Here is a 17,298-nt window from a genome sequence, read left to right as displayed (position 1 = left end):
CCCAGCACCCCACCTTTCACCAGCTAGGGAGGGTCCCACCTAGGGCCCATCTCAGAAAAGGCACAAAACTAGCTTCTGGCAGCTGCATTCATGAAAGTGAAACTCTCCTCGGGAAACCAAGCTCAGCCCCAATGCGTGTTTGCTCAGGAAAGCAGCGCTTTCTGGATTATCCCCTATCCCATTGCTTGCCATTGGAAGAAGGAGGGTCTCGGCTGCCTCCTGCTCCCTGTGCACTGGTGCATTGCTGGTGGTCGCTAGAGCTGGAAACCAACTCCAAAAGTGCTCTACTACAGGAAGAAGGCGGATGGGGCCTGAAAAGGCCTTGTGAGCACTGGCCACACCACCCCACCTTTCGCCAGCTAGGGAGGGACCCACCTAGGGCCCATCTCAGAAAAGGCACAAAACTAGTTCTGGCAGCTGCATTTGCGAAAGTGAAACTCTCCTCGGGAATCCAAGCTCAGCCCCAATGTGTGTTTGCTCAGGAAAGCAGCGCTTTCTGGTTTCTCCACTAGCCCATTGCTTGCCATTGGAAGAAGGAGTGTCTCGGCTGCCTCCTGCTACCTGTGCACTGGTGCTTTGCTGTTGGTCGCTGGAGATGCAAACCTACTCCAAACGTGCTCTCCTTTGCGGAGAAGGCGGATGGGGACAGAAAAGGCCTTGTGTGCACTGGCCCCAGAACCCCACATTCCGCCAGCTAGGGAGGGACCCACCTAGGGCCCATCTCAGAAAAGGTACAAATCTAGGTTCTGGGCAGGTGTATTGGCGAAAGTGAAACTCTCCTCGGGAAACCAAGCTCATCCCCAATGCGTGTTTGCTCAGGAAAGCAGCGCTTTCTCGTTTCTCCCCAGGCCATTGCTTGCCATAGGTACAAGGTGGGTCTGGGCTGCCTCCTGCTCCCTGTGCACTGGTGCTTTGCTGGTGGTCGCTGGAGGTGGAAACCAACTCCAAACGTGCTCTACTTCAGTAAGAAGGCGGATGGGGCCTGAAAAGGCCTTGTGTGCACTCGCCCCACCACCCCACCTAACGTCAGCTAGGGAGGGACCCATCTAGGGCCCATCTCAGAAAAGGCACAGAACTAGTTTCTAGCAGCTGCATTCATGAAAGTGGACCTCTCTTCGGGAAACCAAGCTCAGCCCCAATGCGTGTTTGCTCAGGAAAGCAGCGCTTTCTGGTTTATCCCCTAGCCCATTTGTTGCCATTGGAAGAAGGATGGTCTAGGCTGCCTCCTCCTACCTGTGCACTGGTGCTTTGCTGTTGGTCGCTGGAGCGGCAAACCTACTCCAAACGTGCTCTCCTTTGCGGAGAAGGCGGATGGGGACAGAAAAGGCCTTGTGTGCACTGACCCCATCACCCCACATTCCGCCAGCTAGGGAGGGACCCACCTAGGGCCCATCTCAGAAAAGGTACAAATCTAGGTTCTGGCAGCTGTATTGGCGAAAGTGAAACTCTCCTCGGGAAACCAAGCTCAGCCCCAATGCGTGTTTGCTCAGGAAAGCAGCGCTTTCTGCTTTCTCCCCTAGCCCATTGCTTGCCATAAGAGCAAGGAGGGTCTGGGCCTCCTCCTGCTCCGTGTGCACTGGTGGTTTGCAGGTCATCGCTAGAGCTGGAAACCAACTCAAAACGTGCTTTACTACATGGAGAAGGCGGATGGCGCCTGAAAATGCCTTGTGTGCACTAGCCACAGCACCCCAACCTTTGCCAGCTAGGGAGGGCCCCAGCTAGGGCCCATCTCAGAAAAGGCACAAAACTAGCTTCTGGGAGCTGCATTCGCGAAAGTGAAACTCTCTTCGGGAAACCAAGCTCAGCCCCAATGCGTGTTTGCTCAGGAAAGCAGCGCTTTCTGGTTTCTCCCCTACACCATTGCTTGCCATAGGAACAAGGAGGGTCTGGGCTGCTTCCTGCTGCCTGTGCACTGGTGCTTTGCTGGTGGTCGCTGGAGCTGGAAACTAACTCCAAACATCCTCTATTTCAGGGAGAAGTCGGATGGGGCCTGAAAAGGCCTTGTGTGCACTGCCCCAAGCACCCCAACCTTTCGCCAGCTAGGGAGGGATCCAGCTAGGATCCATCTCAGAAAAGGCACAAAACTAGCTTCTGGCAGCTGCATTCATGAAAGTGAAACTCTCCTCGGGAAACCAAGCTCAGCCCCAATGCTTGTTTGCTCAGGAAAGCATCGCTTTCTGGTTTCTCCCCTAGGTCTGTGCTTGCCATAGGAACAAGGAGGGTCTTGCTGCCTCCTGCTCCCTGTGCACTAGTGCTTTGCAGGTCATTGCTAGAGCTCTAAACCAACTCCAAACGTTCTCTCCTTTCGGGAGAAAGCTGATGGGGCCTGAAATGGCCTTGTGTGCACTGGCCCCAGCACCCCACCTAACGCCAGCTAGGGAGTGTCCCACCTAGGGCCCATCTAAGAAAAGGCACAAAACTAGTTTCTGGCAGCTGCATTCGCGAAAGTGAAACTCTCCTTGGGAAACCAAGCTCAGCCCCAATGCGTGTTTGCTCAGGAAAGCAGCTCTTTCTGGTTTATCCCCTATCCCATTGCTTGCCATAGGAACAAGGAGGGTCTGGGCTGCCTCCTGCTCCCTGTGCACTGGTGCATTGCTGGTGGTCGCTAGAGCTGAAAACCAACTCCAAAAATGCTCTACTTCAGGAAGAATGCGGATGGGGCCTGAAAAGCCCTGTGAGCACTGGCTACACCACCCCACCTTTCACCCGCTAGGGGGGGACCCACCTAGTGTCCATCTCAGAAAAGGCACAAAACTACTTTCTGGCAGCTGCATTTGCGAAAGTGAAACACTCCTCGGGAAACCAAGCTCAGCCCCAATGCGTGTTTGCTCAGGAAAGCAGTGCTTTCTGGTTTCTCCCCTAGCCCATTTTTTGCCATACGAACAAGGAGGGTCTGGGCTGCCTCCTGCTCCCTGTGCACTGGTGCTTTCCTGGTGGTGGCTGGAGCTGGAAAGCAACTCCAAATATGCTCTATTTCAGGGAGAAGTCGGATGGGGCCTGAAAAGGCCTTATGTGCACTGCCCCAAGCACCCCAACCTTTGCCAGTTAGGGAGGGACCCAGCTAGGGCCCATCTCAGAAAAGGCACAAAACTAGCTTCTGGCAGCTGAATTCATGAAAGTGGAACTCTCCTCGGGAAACCAAGCTCAGCCCCAATGCTTGTTTGCTCAGGAAAGCAGCGCTTTCTGTTTTCTCCCCTAGGTCTGTGCTTGCCATAGGAACAAGGAGGGTCTAGCTTCCTCCTGCTCCCTGTGCACTAGTTCTTTGCAGGTCATTGCTAGAGCTGGAAACCAACTCCAAACGTGCTCTCCTTTCGGGAGAAAGCTGATGAGGCCTGAAAAGGACTAGTGTGCACTGGCCCCACCACCCCACCTTTCGCCAGCTAGGGAGGGACCCACCTAGGGCCCATCTCAGAAAAGGCACAAAACTAGCTCTGGGAGCTGCATTCGCGAAAGTGAAACTCTCCTCGGGAAACCAAGCTCAGCCCCAAATCTTGTTTGCTCAGGAAAACATCGCTTTCTGGTTTCTCCCCTAGGTCTCTGCTTGCCATAGTAACAAGAAGGGTCTGGCTGCCTCATGCTCCCTGTGCACTAGTGCTTTGCAGGTCATTGCTAGAGCTGGAAACCAACTCCAAACGTGCTCTCCTTTCGGGAGAAAGCTGATGGGGCCTGAAAAGGCCTTTGGTGCGCTAGCCCCAACACCCCACCCTTTGCCAGCTTGGGAGGGCCCCACCAAGGCCCATCTCAGAAAAGGCACAAAACTAGTTTCTGGCAGCTGCGTTCAGGAAAGTGAAACGCCCCTTGGTATCTGCTTGCCTTAAGGCCAAGGATGTTCTGGGCTTCCTCCTGCTCCCTGTGCACTGGTGCTGTGCTGGTGGTCGCTGGAGCTAGAAACCAACTCTAAACGTGCTCTCTTTTGGGAAGAATGCGGATGGGCATGAAAGGCCTTGTGTGCACTGGCCCCAGCATACCACATTCCGCCAGCAATGGAGGGACCCACCAAGCCCCATCTCAGAAAAGGCACAAAACTAGCTTCTGGGAGCTGCATTCGCGAAAGTGAAACTCTCCTCGGGAAACCAAGCTCAGCCCCAATGCGAGTTTGCTCAGGAAAGCAGCGCTTTCTGGTTTCTCCCCTAGGTCTGTGCTTGCCATAAGGACAAGGAGGGTCTGGGCTTCCTCCTGCTCCCTGTGCACTGGGGCTGTGCTGGTGGTGGATGGAGCTGTAAACCTACTCCAAACGTGCTCTCCTTTGCGGAGAAGGCGTATGGGGACTGAAAAAGCCTTTTGTGCACTGGCCCCAGAACCCCACATTCCGCCAGCTAGGGAGGGACCCACCTAGGGCCCATCTCAGAAAAGGTACAAATCTAGGTTCTGGCAGCTGTATTGGCGAAAGTGAAACTCTCCTCGGGAAACCAAGCTCAGCCCCAATGCGTGTTTGCTCAGGAAAGCAGCGCTTTCTAGTTTCTCCCCTAGCCCATTGCTGCCCATAGGAACAAGGAGGGTCTGGGCTGTCTCCTGCTCCCTGTGCACTGGTGCTTTGAAGGGCATCACTAGAGCTGGAAACCAACTCCAAACGTGCTCTCTTTTGCGGAGAAGGCGGATGGGGTCTGAAAAGGCCTTGTGTGCACTGGCCCCTCCAACCCACCCTTTGCCAGCTAGGGAGCAACCCAGCTAGGGCCCATCTCAGAAAAGGCACAAATCTAGTTCTTGGAGCTGCATTCGCGAAAGTGAAACTCTCCTCGGGAAAACCAACTCAGCCCCAATGCGTCTTTGCTCAGGAAAGCAGCGCTTTCCGGTTTCTCCCCTAGCCCATTGCTCGCCAAAGGAACAAGGAGGATCTGGGCTGCCTCATGCTCCCTGGCACTGGTGCTTTGCTGGTGGTCGATGGAGCTGTAAACCTACTCCAAACGTGCGATACTTCAGGGAGGAGGCGGATGGGGCCTGAAAAGGCCTTGTGTGCAATGGCCCCACCACCTCACCTTTCTACAAGTAGGGAGGGACGCAGCTAGGGCCCATCTCAGAAAAGGCACAAAACTAGATTCTGGGAGCTGCATTCGCGAGAGTGAATCTATCCTCGCGAAACCAAGCTCAGCCCCAATGCGTGTTTGATCAGGAAAGCAGCGCTTTCTGGTTTCCCCCCTAGGTCTGTGCTTGCCATAGGAACAAGGAAGGTCTAGCTGCCTCCTGCTCCCTGTGTACTAGTTCTTTGCAGGTCATTGCTAGAGCTGGAAACCAACTCCAAACGTGCTCTCCTTTCGGGAGAAAGCTGATGGGGCCTGAAAAGGACTTGTGTGGACTGGCCCCACCACCCCACCTTTCGCCAGCTAGGGAGGGACCCACCTAGGGCCCATCTCAGAAAAGGCACAAAACTAGCTCTGGGAGCTGCATTCGCGAAAGTGAAACTCTCCTCGGGAAACCAAGCTCAACCCCAATGCGTGTTTGCTCAGGAAAGCAGCGCTTTCCGGTTTCTCCCCTAGGTCTCTGCTTGCCTTGGGCCAAGGATGTTCTGGGCTTCCTCCTGCTCCCTGGGCACTGGTGCTCTGCTGGTGGTCGCTGGAGCTAGAAACCAACTCTAAACGTGCTCTCTTTTGGGAAGAAGGCGGATGGGGCATGAAAGGCCTTGTGTGCACTGGCCCCAGCATACCACATTCCGCCAGCAATGGAGGGACCCACCAAGGCCCATCTCAGAAAAGGCACAAAACTAGCTTCTGGGAGCTGCATTCGCAAAAGTGAAACTCTCCTCGGGAAACCAAGCTCAGCCCCAATGCGTGTTTGCTAATGACAGCAGCACTTTCTGGTTTCTCCCCTAGGTCTGTGCTTGCCATAAGAACAAGGAGGGTCTGGGCTGCCTCCTGCTCCCTGTGCACTGGTGCTTTGCTGGTGGTCGATGGAGCTGTAAACCTATTCCAAACGTGCTCTCCTTTGCGGAGAAGGCATATGGGGACAGAAAAGGCCTTGTGTGCACTGGCCCCAGAACCCCACATTCCGCCAGCTAGGGAGGGACCCACCTAGGGCCCATCTCAGAAAAGGTACAAATCTAGGTTCTGGCAGCTGTATTGGCGAAAGTGAAACTCTCCTCTGGAAACCAAGCTCAGCCCCAATGCGTGTTTGCTCAGGAAAGCAGCGCTTTCTAGTTTCTCCCCTAGCCCATTGCTGCCCATTGGAACAATGAGGGTCTGGGCTGACTCCTGCTCCCTGTGCACTGGTGCTTTGAAGGGCATCGCTAGAGCTGGAAACCAACTCCAAACGTGCTCTCTTTTGCGGAGAAGGCGGATGGGGTCTGAAAAGGCCTTGTGTGCACTGGCCCCTCCAACCCACCCTTTGCCAGCTAGGGAGCAACCCAGCTAGGGCCCATCTCAGAAAAGGCACAAATCTAGTTCTTGGAGCTGCATTCGCGAAAGTGAAACTCTCCTCGGGAAAACCAACTCAGCCCCAATGCGTGTTTGCTCAGGAAAGCAGCGCTTTCCCGTTTCTCCCCTAGCCCATTGCTCGCCAAAGGAACAAGGAGGATCTGGGCTGCCTCCTGCTCCCTGGCACTGGTGCTTTTCTGGTGGTCGATGGAGCTGTAAACCTACTCCAAACGTGCGATACTTCAGGGAGGAGGCGGATGTTGCCCGAAAAGGCCTTGTGTGCAATGGGCCCACCACCTCAATTTCTACAAGTAGGGAGGGACGCAGCTAGGGCCCATCTCAGAAAAGGCACAAAACTAGATTCTGGGAGCTGCATTCGCGAGAGTGAAACTATCCTCGGGAAACCAAGCTCAGCACTAATGCGTGTTTGATCAGGAAAGCAGCGCTTTCTGGTTTCCCCCCTAGCCCATTGCTTGCCATAAGAGCAAGGAGGGTCTGGGCCTCCTCCTGCTCCGTGTGCACTGGTGGTTTGCAGGTCATCGCTAGAGCTAGAAACCAAATTCAAACGTGCTCTACTTCAGGGAGAAGGCGGATGGGGCCTGGAAAGGCCTTGTGTGCACTGGCCCCACCACCCCAACCTAATCCAGGTAGGGAGGGACCCAGCTAGGGCCCATCTCAGAAAAGGCACAAAACTAGCTTCTGGCAGCTGCGTTCGGGAAAGTGAAACTCTCCTCGTGAAACCAAGCTCAGCCCCAATGCGTGTTTGCTCAGGAAAGCAGCGCTTTCTGGTTTCACCCCAGGCGATTTCTTGCCATAGGAACAAGGAGGGTCTGGGCTGCCTCCTGCTCCCTGTACACTGGTGCTTTGCAGGGCATCGCTAGAGCTGGAAAACAACTCCAAACGTGCTCTCCTTTGCGGAGAAGGTGGATGGGGCATGAAAAGGCCTTGTGTGCACTGGCCCCTCCAACCCACCCTTTGCCAGCTAGGGAGCAACCCAGCTAGGGCCCATCTCAGAAAAGGCACAAATCTAGTTCTTGGAGCTGCATGCGCGAAAGTGAAACTCTCCTCGGGAAAATCAACTCAGCCCCAATGCGTGTTTGCTCAGGAAAGCAGCGCTTTCTGGTTTCTCCCCTAGCCCATTGCTCGCCAAAGGAACAAGGAGGATCTGGGCTGCCTCCTGCTCCCTGGCACTGGTGCTTTGCTGGTGGTCGATGGAGCTGTAAACCTATTCCAAACGTGCTATACTTCAGGGAGGAGGTGGATGGGGCCTGAAAAGGCCTTGTGTGCACTGGCCCCAGCAAACCACATTCCGCAAGCAATGGAGGGACCCACCAAGGCCCATCTCAGAAAAGGCACAAAACTAGCTTCTGGGAGCTGCATTCGCAAAAGTGATACTCTCCTCGGGAAACCAAGCTCAGCACTAATGCGTGTTTGTTCAGGAAAGCAGCGCTTTCTGGTTTCTCCCCTAGCCCATTGCTTGCAATAGGAACAAGGAGGGTCTGGGCTGCCTCCTGCTCCCTGTGCACTGGTGCTTTGCTGGTTGTCGCTGGAGCCGTAAACCAACTCCAAACATGCTCTATTTCGGGGAGAAGTCGGATGGGGCCTGAAAACGCCTTGTGTGAACTGGCCCAAGCACCCCAACCTTTGCCTGTTAGGGAGGGACCCAGCTAGGGCCCATCTCAGAAAAGGCACAAAACTAGCTTCTGGGAGCTGCATTCAGGAAAGTGAATCTATCCTGGGGAAACCAAGCTCAGCCCCAATGCGTGTTTGCTCAGGAAAGCAGCGCTTTCTGGTTTCCCCCCTAGCCCATTGCTTCCCATAAGAGCAAGGAGGGTCTGGGCCTCCTCCTGCTCTGTGTGCACTGGTGGTTTGCAGGTCATCGGTACAGCTGGAAACCAACTCCAAACGTGCTCTACTTCAGGGAGAAGGTGGATGGGGCCTGAAAAGGCCTTGTGTGCAGGGGGCCCTGCACCCCACATTCTGCCAGTTAGGGAGGGATCCAGCTAGGGCCCATCTCAGAAAATGCAAAAAACTAGCTTCTGGCAGCTGCATTCGCGAAAGTGAAACTCTCTTCGGGAAACCAAGCTCAGCCCCAATGCGTGTTTGCTCAGGAAAGCAGCGCTTTCTGGTTTCTCCCCTAGGTCTGTGCTTGCCATAGGACAAGTAGGGTATGGGCTGCCTCCTGCTGCCTGTGCACTGGTGCTTTGTTGGTGGTCGCTGGAGCTGGAAACCAACTCCAAACGTGCTCTCCTTTCGGGAGAAAGGTGATGGGGCCTGAAAAGGCCTTGTGTGCACTGACCCCACCACCCCACCTTTCACCAGCTAGGGAGGGAGCCACCTAGGGCCCATCTCAGAAAAGGCACAAAACTAGCTTCTGGCAGCTGCATTCATGAAAGTGAAACTCTCCTCGGGAAACTAAGCTCAGCCCCAATGCGTGTTTGCTCAGGAAAGCAGCGCTTTCTGGTTCTTCCCTAGCCCATTGCTTGCCATAGGAACAAGGAGGGTCTGGGCTGCCTCCTGCTCCCTGTGCACTGGTGCATGCTGGTGGTCGATGGAGCTGAAAAAAAACTCCAAAAGTGCTCTACTTCAGGAAGAAGGCGGATGGGGCCTGAAAAGGCCTTGTGTGCACTGGCCCCACCACCCCAACTTTCGCCAGCTAGGGTGGGACCCACTTAAGTCCCATCTCAGAAAAGGGACAAAACTAGCTCTGGCAGCTGCATTCGTGAAAGTGAAACTCTCTTCCGGAAACCAAGCTCAACCCCAATGCGTGTTTGCTCAGGAAAGCAGCGCTTTCTCGTTTCTCCCCAGGCCATTGCTTGCCATAGGTACAAGGTGGGTCTGGGCTGCCTCCTGCTCCCTGTGCACTGGTGCTTTGCTGGTGGTCGCTGGAGGTGGAAACCAACTCCAAACGTGCTCTACTTCAGTAAGAAGGCGGATGGGGCCTGAAAAGGCCTTGTGTGCACTGGCCCCACCACCCCACCTAACGTCAGCTAAGGAGGGACCCAGCTAGGGCCCATCTCAGAAAAGGCACAAATCTAGTTCTTGGAGCTGCATTCGCGAAAGTGAAACTCTCCTCGGGAAAACCAACTCAGCCCCAATGCGTGTTTGCTCAGGAAAGCAGCGCTTTCCGGTTTCTCCCCTAGCCCATTGCTCGCCGAAGGAACAAGGAGGGTCTGGGCTGCCTCCTGCTCCCTGTGCACTGGTGCTTTGCTGGTGGTCGATGGAGCTGTAAACCTATTCCAAACGTGCTTTCCTTTGCGGAGAAGGCCTATGGGGACAGAAAATACCTTGTGTGCACTGACCCCATCACCCCACATTCCGCCAGCTAGGGAGTGACCCACCTAGGGCCCATCTCAGAAAAGGTACAAAGCTAGGTTCTGGCAGCTGTATTGGCGAAAGTGAAACTCTCCTCGGGAAACCAAGCTCAGCCCCAATGCGTCTTTGCTCAGGAAAGCAGCGCTTTCTAGTTTCTCCCCTAGCCCATTGCTGCCCATAGGAACAAGGAGGGTCTGGGCTGACTCCTGCTCCCTGTGCACTGGTGCTTTGCAGGGCATCGCTAGAGCTGGAAACCAACTCCAAAGGTGCTCTCTTTTGCGAAGAAGGCGGATGGGGTCTGAAAAGGCCTTGTGTGCACTGGCCCCTCCAACCCACCCTTTGCCAGCTAGGGAGCAACCCAGCTAGGGCCCATCTCAGAAAAGGCACAAATCTAGTTCTTGGAGCTGCATTCGCGAACGTGAAACTCTCCTCGGGAAAACCAACTCAGCCCCAATGCGTGTTTGCTCAGGAAAGCAGCGCTTTCCGGTTTCTCCCCTAGGTCTGTGCTTGCCAAAGGAACAAGGAGGATCTGGGCTGCCTCCTGCTCCCTGGCACTGGTGCTTTTCTGGTGGTCGATGGAGCTGTAAACCTACTCCAAACGTGCGATACTTCAGGGAGGAGGCGGATGGGGCCCGAAAAGGCCTTGTGTGCAATGGGCCCACCACCTCACCTTTCTACAAGTAGGGAGGGACGCAGCTAGCGCCCATCTCAGAAAAGGCACAAAACTAGATTCTGGGTGCTGCATTCGCGAGAGTGAAACTATCCTCGCGAAACCAAGCTCAGCCCCAATGCGTGTTTGATCAGGAAAGCAGCGCTTTCTCGTTTCCCCCCTAGCCCATTGCTTGCCATAAGAGTAAGGAGGGTCTGGGCCTCCTCCTGCTCCGTGTGCACTGGTGGTTTGCAGGTATCGCTAGAGCTAGAAACCAAATTCAAACGTGCTCTACTTGAGGGAGAAGGCCGATGGCGCCTGAAAAGGCCTTGTGTGCACTGGCCCTATCACCCCACCCTTTGCCAGCTAGGGAGGGCCCCAGCTAGGGCCCATCTCAGAAAAGGCACAAAACTAGCTTCTGGCAGCTGCGTTCAGGAAAGTGAAACTCTCCTCGTGAAACCAAGCTCAGCCCCAATGCGTGTTTGCTCAGGAAAGCAGCGCTTTCTGGTTTCACCCCAGGCCATTTCTTGCCATAGGAACAAGGAGGGTCTGGGCTGCCTCCTGCTCCCTGTGCACTGGTGCTTTGCAGGGCATCGCTAGAGCTGGAAAACAACTCCAAACGTGCTCTCTTTTGCGGAGAAGGCGGATGCTCAGGAAAGCAGCGCTTTCTGGTTTCTCCCCTAGGTCTGTGCTTGCCATAGGAACAAGGAGGGTCTGGGCTGCCTCTTGCTCCCTGTGCACTGGTGCATGCTGGTGGTCGATGGAGCTGAAAAAAAACTCCAAAAGTGCTCTACTTCAGGAAGAAGGCGGATGGGGCCTGAAAAGGCCTTGTGTGCACTGGCCCCACCACCCCAACTTTCGCCAGCTAGGGAGGGACCCACCTAAGTCCCATCTCAGAAAAGGGACAAAACTAGCTCTGGCAGCTGCATTCCCGAAAGTGAAACTCTCCTCCGGAAACCAAGCTCAACCCCAATGCGTGTTTGCTCAGGAAAGCAGCGCTTTCTCGTTTCTCCCCAGGCCATTGCTTGCCATAGTTACAAGGTGGGTCTGGGCTGCCTCCTGCTCCCTGTGCACTGGTGCTTTGCTGGTGGTCGCTGGAGGTGGAAACCAACTCCAAACGTGCTCTACTTCAGTAAGAAGGTGGATGGGGCCTGAAAAGGCCTTGTGTGCACTGGCCCCACCACCCGACCTAACGTCAGCTAAGGAGGGACCCAGCTAGGGCCCATCTCAGAAAAGGCACAAAATTAGTTTATAGCAGCTGCATTCATGAAAGTGGACCTCTCGCGGGAAACCAAGCTCAGCCCCAATGCGTGTTTGCTCAGGAAAGCAGCGCTTTCTGGTTTATCCCCTAGCCCATTGGTTGCCATTGGAAGAAGGATGGTCTAGGCTGCCTCCTCCTACCTGTGCACTGGTGCTTTACTGTTGGTCCCTGGAGCGGCAAACCTACTCCAAACGTGCTCTCCTTTGCGGAGAAGGTGTATGGGCACAGAAAAGGCCTTGTGTGCACTGACCCCATCACCCCACATTCCGCCAGCTAGGGAGGGACCCACCTAGGGCCCATCTCAGAAAAGGTACAGATCTAGGTTCTGGCAGCTGTATTGGCGAAAGTGAAACTCTCCTCGGGAAACCAAGCTCAGCCCCAATGCGTGTTTGCTCAGGAAAGCAGCGCTTTCTGGTTTCTCCCCTAGTCCATTGCTGCCCATAGGAACAAGGAGGGTCTGGGCTGACTCCTGCTCCCTGTGCACTGGTGCTTTGCAGGGCATCGCTAGAGCTGGAAACCAACTCCAAACGTGCTCTCCTTTGCGGAGAAGGCGAATGGCGCCTGAAAAGGCCTTGTGTGCACTGGCCCCTCCAACCCACCCTTTGCCAGCTAGGGAGCAACCCAGCAAGGGCCCATCTCAGAAAAGGCACAAATCTAGTTCTTGGAGCTGCATTCGCGAAAGTGAAACTCTCCTCGGGAAAACCAACTCAGCCCCAATGCGTGTTTGCTCAGGAAAGCAGCGCTTTCCGGTTTCTCCCCTAGCCCATTGCTCGCCAAAGGAACAAGGAGGGTCTTGGCTGCTTCCTGCTCCCTGGCACTGGTGCTTTGCTGGTGGTCAATGGAGCTGTAAACCTACAGCAAACGTGCGATACTTCAGGGAGCAGGTGGATGGGGCCTGAAAAGGCCTTGTGTGCAATGGCCCCACCACCTCACCTTTCTAAAGTAGGGAGGGACCCAGCTAGGGCCCATCTCAGAAAAGGCACAAAACTAGCTTCCGGGAGCTGCATTCGTGAGAGTGAAACTCACCTCGGGAAACCAAGCTCAGCCCCAATGCGTGTTTGCTCAGGAAAGCAGCGCTTTCTGGTTTCCCCTCTATCCCATTGCTTGCCATAAGACAAGGAAGGTCTGGGCCTCCTCCTGCTCCGTGTGCACTAGTGGTTTGCAGGTCATCGCTAGAGCTGTATACCAACTTCAAACGTGCTCTACTTGAGGGAGAAGGCGAATGGGGCCTGAAAAGGCCTTGTGTGCACTAGCCCCATCACCCCACCCTTTGCCATCTAGGGAGGGCCCCAGCTAGGTCCCATCTCAGAAAAGGCACAAAACTAGCTTCTGGCAGCTGCATTCATGAAAGTGAAACTCTCCTCGGGAAACCAAGCTCAGCCCCAATGCGTGTTTGCTCAGGAAAGCAGCGCATTCTGGTTTCTCCCCTAGCCCATTGCTCGCCATAGGAACAAGGAGGGTCTGGGCTGCCTCTTGCTCCCTGTGCACTAGTGCTTTGCAGGTCATTGCTAGAGCTGGAAACTTACTCCAAACGTGCTCTCCTTTCGGGAGAAAGCTGATGGGGCCTGAACAGGCCTTGTGTGCACTGGCCCCACCACCCCAACTTTCACCAGCTAAGGAGAGACCCACCTAGGGCCCATCTCAGAAAAGGCACAAAACTAGCTTCTGGGAGCTGCATTCATGAAAGTGAAACTGTCCTCGGGAAACTAAGCACAGCCCCAATGCGTGTTTGCTCAGGAAAGCAGCGCATTCTGGTTCCTACCCTAGCCCATTGCTTGCCATAGGAACAAGGAGGGTCTGGGCTTCCTCCTGCTCCCTGTGCACTGGTGCATTGCTGGTGGTCGCTGGAGCTGAAAACCAACTCCAACATTCCTCTGTTTTGTGGAGAAGGCGGATGGGGCCTGAAAAGGCCTGGTGTGCACTGGCGCCTACACCCTACATTCCGCCAGCTAGGGAGGGACCCAGATAGGGCCCAACTCAGAAAATACACAAAACTAGTTTCTGGGAGCTTCATTCGCGAAAGTGAAACTCTCCTCGGGAAACCAAGCTCAGCCCCAATGCGTGTTTGCTCAGGAAAGCAGCGCTTTCTGGTTTCTCCCCTAGCCCATTGCTTGCCATAGGAACAAGGAGGGTCTGGGTTGCCTCCTGCTCCCTGTGAACTGGTGCATTGCTGGTGGTAGCTGGAGCTGGAAACCAACTCCAAACATGCTCTCGTTTAGGGAGGATGCAGAGGGACCCTGAAAAGGCCTTGTGTGCATTGACCCCACCAGCCCATCTTCAGCCAGGTAGTTAGGTACCCACCTAGGGCCCATCTCAGAAAAGGCACAAAACTAGATTCTGTCACCTGCATTCATGAAAGTGAAAAACTCCTCGGGAAACCAAGCTCAGCCCCAATTCTTGTTTGCTCAGGAAAGCAGCCCATTCTGGTTTCTCCCCTAGCCAATTGCTCGCCATAGGAACAAGGAAGGTCTGGGCTGCCTCCTGCTCAGTGTGCATTGGTGCTCTGCAGGTCATCGCTAGAGCTGGAAACCAACTCCAAACATGCTCTACTTCAGGGAGAAGTCGGATGGGGACTGAAAAGGCTTTCTGTGCACTGGCCCTACAACCCCTCTTTCGCCAGCTAGGGAGGATCCCACCTAGGGCCCATCTCAGAAAAGTCATAAAACTAGTTTCTGGGAGCTGCATTCGTGAAAGTGAAACTCTCCTCGGGAAACCAAGCTCAGCCCCAATGCGTGTTTGCTCAGGAAAGCAGCGCATTCTGGTTCCTACCCTAGCCCATTGCTTGCCATAGGAACAAGGAGGGTCTGGGCTTCCTCCCGCTCCCTGTGCACTGGTGCATTGCTGGTGGTCGCTGGAGCTGAAAACCAACTCCAAAAGTGCTCTACTTCAGGAAGAAGGCTGATGGGGCCTGAAAAGGCCTTGTGTGCAGTGGCCCCACCACCCCACCTTTCGCCAGCTAGGGAGGGACCCACTTAAGGCCATCTCAGAAAATGCACAAAACTAGCTTCTGGCAGCTGCATTCACGAAGTGAAACTCTCCTCGGGAAACCAAGCTCAGGCCCAATGCGTGTTTGCTCAGGAAAGCAGCGCTTTCCGGTTTCTACCCTAGATCTCTGCATGCCTTGGGCCAAGGAGGTTCTGGGCTTCCTCCTGCTCCCTGGGCACTGGTGCTTTGCTGGTGGTCGTTGGAGCTGTAAACCTACTCCAAACGTGCTCTACGTCAGGGAGGAGGCGGATGGGGCCTGAAAAGGCCTTGTTTGCAATGGCCCCACCACCTCACCTTTCTACAAGTAGGGAGGGACCCAGCTAGGGCTCATCTCAGAAAAGGCACAAAACTAGCTTCTGGAAGCTGCATTTGCGAAAGTGAAACTCTCCTCGGGAAACCAAGCTCAGCCCCAATGCTTGTTTGCTCAGGAAAGCAGCGCTTTCTGGTTTCCCCCCTAGCCCATTGATTGCCATAAGAGCAAGGAGGGCCTGGGCCTCCTCCTGCTCTGTGTGCACTGGTTGTTTGCAGGTCATCGCTAGAGCTGGAAACCAACTCCAAACGTGCTCTCCTTTGGGGAGAAGGCGGATGGGGCCTGAAAAGGCCTTGTGTGCACTGGCCCCACCACGCAACACTTTGCAAGTTGGGGAGGGACCCAGTTAGGGCCCATCTCAGAAAAGGCACAAAACCAGCTTCTAGCAGCTGCCTTTGTGAAAGTGAAACTCTCCTCCAGAAACCAAGCTAAGCCCCAATGCCTGTTTGCTCAGGAAAGCATCGCTTTCCGGTTTCTCCCCTAGGTCTCTGCTTGCCCTAGGGCCAAGGAGGGTCTGGGCTGCCTACTTCTCCCTGGGCACTGGTGCTGTGCTGGTGGTTGCTGGAGGTGGAAACCAACTCCAAACGTTCTCCCCATTGTGGAGAAGGCGGATGGGGCCTGAAAAGGCCTTGTGTGCACTGGCCCCAGGAACCCACCTGTCGCCAGCTAGGGAGAGACCCACCTAGGGCCCATCTCAAAAAAGGCACAGAAGTACCTTCTGGCAGCTGCATTTGCGAAAGTGAAACTCTCCTGAGGAAACCAAGCTCAGCACTAACGCGTGTTTGTTCAGGAAAGTAGCGATTTCTGGTTTCTCACCTAGGTCTCTGCTTGCCATAGGAACAAGGAGGGTCTGGGCTGCCACCTGCTCCCTGTGCACTGGTGCTTTGCGGGTCATTGCTAGAGCTGGAAACCAACTCCAAACGGGCTCTCCTTTGGGAAGAAGGCGGATGGGGCCTGAAAAAGCCTTGTGTGCACTGGCCCCACCAACCCAACTTTCTCCAGCTAGGAAGGGACCCAGCCAGGGCCCATCTCAGAAAAGGCACAAAACTAGCTTCTGGCAGCTGCATTCGCGAAAGTGAAACTCTCCTCTGGAAACCAAGCTCAGCCCCAATGCGTGTTTGCTCAGGAAAGCAGCGCTTTCTGGTTTCTCCCCTAGCCCATTGCTTGCCATAGGAACAAGGAAGGTCTGGGTAGCCTCCTGCTCCCTGGGACCTGGTGTTTGCTGGTGGTCGCTGGAGCTGGAGACCAACTCCAACATTCCTCTGTTTTGTGGAGAAGGCGGATGGGGCCTGAAAAGGCCTGGTGTGCACTGGCGCCTTCACCCTACATTCCGCCAGCTAGGGAGGGACCCAGATATGGCCCAACTCAGAAAAGACACAAAACTAGTTTCTGGGAGCTTCATTCGCGAAAGTGAAACTCTCCTCGGGAAACCAAGCTCAGCCCCAATGCGTGTTTGCTCAGGAAAGCAGCGCTTTCTGGTTTCTCCCCTAGCCCATTGCTTGCCATAGGAACAAGGAGGGTCTGGGTTGCCTCCTGCTCCCTGTGAACTGGTGCATTGCTGGTGGTAGCTGGAGCTGGAAACCAACTCCAAACATGCTCTCGTTTAGGGAGGATGCGGAGGGACCCTGAAAAGGCCTTGTGTGCATTGACCCCACCAGCCCATCTTCAGCCAGGTAGTTAGGTACCCACCTAGGGCCCATCTCAGAAAAGGCACAAAACTAGATTCTGTCACCTGCATTCATGAAAGTGAAAAACTCCTCGGGAAACCAAGCTCAGCCCCAATTCTTGTTTGCTCAGGAAAGCAGCCCATTCTGGTTTCTCCCCTAGCCAATTGCTCGCCATAGGAACAAGGAAGGTCTGGGCTGCCTCCTGCTCAGTGTGCATTGGTGCTCTGCAGGTCATCGCTAGAGCTGGAAACCAACTCCAAACATGCTCTACTTCAGGGAGAAGTCGGATGGGGACTGAAAAGGCCTTCTGTGCACTGGCCCTACAACCCCTCTTTCGCCAGCTAGGGAGGATCCCACCTAGGGCCCATCTCAGAAAAGGCATAAAACTAGCTTCTGGGAGCTGCATTCGCGAAAGTGAAACTCTCCTCGGGAACCCAAGCTCAGCCCCAATGCGTGTTTGCTCAGTAAAGCAGCGCTTCCTGGTTTCTCCCCAGGTCTATGCTTGCCATCGGGCCAAAGATGTACTGGGCTGCCTACTGCTCCCTGGGCAATGGTGCTGTGCTGGTGGTCTCTGGAGCTGGAAACCACAACCAAACGAGCTCTCCTTTGGGGAGAAGGCGGATGGGGCCTGAAAAGGCTTGTGTGCACTGGCCCCACCACCCCAATATTCGCCAGCTAGGGAAGAAACAACCTTGGGCCCATCTCAAAAAAAGCACAAAACTAGATTCTGGCAGCTGCATTCGTGAAAGTGAAACTCGCCTCGG

Source organism: Sus scrofa, chromosome 1, assembly GCF_054392235.1.
Source record: "Sus scrofa isolate SSC_HxYL_T2T_F1_AM1 chromosome 1, Sscrofa_HxYL_maternal_Yorkshire_Landrace_v2.0, whole genome shotgun sequence".
Classification (NCBI taxonomy): domain Eukaryota; kingdom Metazoa; phylum Chordata; class Mammalia; order Artiodactyla; family Suidae; genus Sus; species Sus scrofa.
Note: the sequence above shows the minus strand (reverse complement) of the source record.